Below are 4,871 nucleotides of genomic sequence, written 5' to 3' on the forward strand. Positions count from 1 at the left end.
GCTGATTGATAAACTTTGGGAGTTTATGTATGACAGCGATGCTTATATATGCTCTGTGGGTGTGTATATATGAGTGCAATGTTTATATATGAATTGTGGAATGAACAGGAGGGGCAATTCCTCCTGGGGCTATATTTACTTCCACGACAATAACTCGAAATAAACGATGGATGTGGATCCGAAATAGCTCAGTTGGGAGAGTGTTAAGGTCCTTAGTTCAATCCCGAGTTTCGGCAGTTTATGGTTGTTTAGTATCTCCTTCCTTTCTTCGATTCTCGCATTTATTTATAGTAAAATTTGATACCCAACACTGAAGGATTGGGGATGGAACAGAAAGGCATCAAGGATGGGAAATATTTCTATCGTCTCTGTGTAGTTTTTATTTCTTTGTTACCTTCTGCCTTTTTCTCTTGGTTTTGTCTCTCTCGTGCCGGGTGATATTTGATTTGATGCATTTGTTCTAAACTGATCCCTTTTCCACATCTCGGGGCGGTCAGACCCGCTCTGTCTGTCTGTTGCTGCTGATGATCATTAATGGGAACAGGCCGCGAGTTAAACGTTTATCTGCAAACCGGAGAAAGACAAAAAAAGACTTGTTTCTCCGACCCGAGGGCAAAGTTGCAATGGATGTTATTCAAATAAACTATCCCCGTGAATTTGTCTGTGTTTTTTTTTGTAAAGTTTCGATTTTAAAAGTTACAAAAACCCGAAATAAATAAAGTAAATTACAAGAATCGAATCCGTGATCATGACATTACGGTATACTCTATGCAAATGAGCTAACCGGCCCGACTAACGGCACATTCGGTTATTTAATTATTTTTTTACCTGTACGCTGGCTGGTAGCGGTTTCTGGACATGGCCCTCTAAATCTCTCTACTCGTCCACAGTTCCGAGATTCTCACCACTTTAGAAAATACTCTGATTTATCTTTCTCAGATTTACAGTGCATGACCTCGCTCTCCCCCACATTGAACTCCATTTGCCGCAGTTTTGCCCACTCACTTCATCTATCAATTCCCACTTTTCAACTTCCGGTTTTTAAGCTACATTACTTATTGTGCCACCAGAAGGCTGCTTGTATAAATCATGGGTAACCGTTAATTTTAGAGCTGGATTCTGGATCGTTCCGGAATTAATGTTTTATCTGCTTTTTCACAAATAACAGAACCTTGCTCTAAAGTCTGCTTCCCGAGTTCTCAAATTTCAGGAAGGCGTCTCATTCTGCCCTCGACTTTTGATCTTGACCTGCAGTTGAAACTTTTGCAAAGAGGGAAAAGATGTCCCCAAATCACTCCACGTGAATCTCAAACGCTTTGGGATGAAGTTCAGTTCAAACAATCAGGACTTTAAAGGCCCCTCAATGACCTGCACTTTCATTGAATGGGTTTTGTTCGTCATTGCATTCGATCGTGAAATCGCTCTCCGCTTTCATCTCACTGAAGTGAAGAGTGTGACGGCATCAGACTCACTCCAGAAAAAAAAACGGGTGTTCAGAAGGAGATACCCTGAGATTGTGGAACGAACTGAACTCCTGCAGCAAAGCCAACAGCTGTCTCTCTGCAATAATAGGATGGGAAGAATTTTGATCGTCGGCCCGGCTAGCTCAGTCTGTAGAGCATGAGACTCTTAATCTTAAGGTCGTGGGTTCGAGCCCCACTTTGGGTGATTTGTGTTGTATTTTTCACACTGAGTGATAAAAGTTTCAAAGTGCAACCCCTTTTCTCCAGTCATATCACCAGACACAACCCTGAGCTGTCTGAAAGGAAACCGTGAGCCTTGCCAATTATCCACTCCCTCCTGATTCTACCTTCTCGTTCCCTCCACATGGGACACGGACAGGTTATCGGTTCAGTCCGCTTCATTTTTTGCCGTTATTAAAAATGTTGAAGGTTAGAAAATGTAATATTAAGAAGATGCCAACTCTGGATCGATTCGCCTCTCTGATACCTCCTGAGCCCACCTTACCCTCTTTGGTTCACCCTGAGCTCCTTATCTTCTCTGATACGCTCTGTCTCTTACCTTCTCCGATACCGTCAGTGAGTCCATGATCCTCTTTGAAACTTGTCAGCGCCATTTACCTGCTCTGATGCCCACTGAGTGCCCCTTACACAGATACGTCCTGAGCCCCCTTACACTCTCCCATACTCGGCAGTCCTTCCCCTCTCTCAGATCTTAATACACGCTCTGATGCCATCTGACTGTCCCTTCCTCTCTCTGAGCCCCCTTACACTCTCTGATGCCATCTGACTGTCCCTTCCCCTCTCTGAGATCCCCTTGGCCCGATCGATCGCCACTAAGAACCCATTACCCTCACTGATACACAAATGCGATGTAATTTCACAGGTGGATCTACCGGTCTGTCTTAAGGATGAGATCCAGAGTTTGTTCGGTCGCTGCTACTTCCGCCTCTCCCAGTCTGAGAGCTCTATCGGCGGTCGGTACCGAACTTCCTCCTATAAACTGGGTGTGGATGTATGAGTGCGCTGCTGATTTACAAACTGTGGGAGTTTATATATGAGAACGATGTTTATATGTGAAGTCTGGGTGTTTATATATGAGTGCGATATTTATATATGAACTGCAGGTGTGTATATCTGATTGCTATGTCAATATATATGAACTGTGGGTGCGTGTATGAGTGCGGTGTTTATAAACGAACTGTGGGGTTTTATATATGAATGGTGTTTATATATGAACTGTGGTTGGGTATATGTGAGTGCGATGTTTATATATGAAGTGCGGTAATGAACAGGAAGAGCAAGGCGTCGCGGCGGTGATATTTTCTTGCAGGACAATGAGGCAAAGTTGAATTTGCTGTTGGGTCAAAATCGCTGAGTTGGAATTGCGTTAAACTGAAGATCTAAAGGTTATTCATTCAATCCCGGGTTTCGGCAGTTTTTGGTTATTTGGTTTCTTCTTCTTTGGGTCGATTCTCGCATTTATTTACAGTGAAATTTGATTCCCGCCACAGAAGGATTGGGGATTGAATAGAGAGACATCAAGGATGGGAAATATTTCTATCGACTTGATTTAGTTTTTATTTCTCGATTCCCTTCTATCTTTTTCTCTTGGTTTTCTCTCTCTCGGTGCCGGGTGATTATTTGTTTGATTCACTTCTCCAAAGCCGATGCCTTTTCCACATCTCGGGGCGGTCAGGCCCGCTCTGTTTGTCTGTTGCTGCTGATGATCATTAACGGGAACAGGCCGCGAGTTAAACGTTTCTCTGCAAACCGGAGAAAGACAAATAAATAGAAAGACGTGTTTCTCCGGCCCAGGGGTTAAAGCTACAATGGATGTTATTCCAAAAATTGTCCCCGTGACTTAGTCTGTGGATCTGTTTGTAAAGCTTGGATTTTAAAAGTCATATAAACACGAACCAAAGCCCCTTCTCAGCCCATACAGGAATCAAACCGCGATCGGGATATTATGACACGTCTAAGCAAACGAACGAACCGTTGCTAACATCCCATTAACGATTTTCAATCGTTTTTGTACGTATAGTGGTTGGTAGCGGTTTCTGTGCACGGACCCCGAAATCTCTCTGCTCCTCCACAGTTCCCAGCTTCTCACCATTTATCTTTTTTCGATTTAAATGGATGACTTCGCTCTCCCACACATTGACCTCCATTTGCCGCAGTTTTGGCCACTCACTTAATCTATCAATTCAGACTTTTCAACTTCCTGCTTCTATCTGCATTACTTATTGTTCCCCCAGAAGGCTGCGTCTTCAAATCCCGCCGGGGTAACAGTTGCTTTTTGAGCTGATAGCATTCTGGATCTTTCCAAAATAATTTTTTTATTTTCTTTTTCTCAACAAACAGAACCTTGCTCTAAAGTTTGGTTTCTTTGTTCCCCGGTTTCAGGGAGGTGTCTCATTCTGCCCTCGACTTTTGATCTCGAACTGCGGTTGAAACTTTCGCGAAGAGGGAGAAGTCCCCAAATCGCTCGACCTGAATCTCCAACGCTTTGGGAAGAAGTTCAGTGCAACAATCAGGAATTTAAAGGCACCTCAATGAGCTGCACTTTCTTTGGGTGAGTTTTCTTCGCCATTACATTCAACCGTGAAATCGCTCTCCGCTTTCATCTCACTGAAGTGAAGAGTGTGACCGCCTTGTATCTGTCAGTGTGTAAGTGACGAGTTTGGGGTCGGTATGGGTCGCTTTCAATTTTGAAATCTCACCAAGCACCAGAAAAAAGAAACTTGAAATCAAACTGTCCCTGTAAGTGATGAATTGAATGAATATCGCTCCAAGCAGATCTGGACAATGCGCAGTGCAGCCGCACAGGAGTTCCAAATCCACCCTCTCACCACTCGACAATCACAATTTTACTCTGGCCCAGTGTCACTCGGCTGAAATCAAGTCTTTCTCGGCCACATATTTTCTGAACATCATAGTGACTGGTTTAAGAGTGAAAACTGCCGTCCGCTTCACTGTAAGTGCAAGAGACAACTTTGTAGATACCGTGTGGTGTCACAGACCTGCTCGTTGGACCTGCTCATTTCATCTCATCTCATTTTCTGCAAACCGAAACATTACTGGAATAGAGAATGGTGAATCACAGCTCGAAAAATCAACCCTCTCTACCACTGGGTGACCGAGTCTTCCAACATACAGGCATTTAGGGACAAGGGGAGTTTGATGTTCAGAAATAAGACAGCACCGATTTTCACTCGTGCAAGCTGCACACCCTTTATTTTGAAAAGTAAACTGATGGGAAGACAGCTGTTACATTGATCGTTTCAAGCTGAAACGTTAGCTCGGTGAATTAGTGGTTCAGGAAACCAAACGTCGTGTCTCTGTGGTCCAATTGGTAAGCGCGTTCGGCTGTTCACTGAAAATGTTGGTTTGAGCCCACCCGGGGATGAC

At 43.8% G+C, this 4,871-nt stretch overlaps 1 non-coding gene across 1 annotated transcript; it reads left to right on the forward strand.

Moving 5' to 3' along the window:
• Window positions 1-1,595: 1,595 nt before the first annotated feature.
• trnak-cuu (transfer RNA lysine (anticodon CUU)) lies at window positions 1,596-1,668 on the forward strand. The gene has a single exon. It is a non-coding gene; the product is annotated as a tRNA-Lys (tRNA).
• Window positions 1,669-4,871: the final 3,203 nt, after the last annotated feature.

Source organism: Heptranchias perlo, chromosome 20 (genome assembly GCF_035084215.1).
Source record: "Heptranchias perlo isolate sHepPer1 chromosome 20, sHepPer1.hap1, whole genome shotgun sequence".
In the NCBI taxonomy this organism is placed as follows: Eukaryota; Metazoa; Chordata; class Chondrichthyes; order Hexanchiformes; family Hexanchidae; genus Heptranchias; species Heptranchias perlo.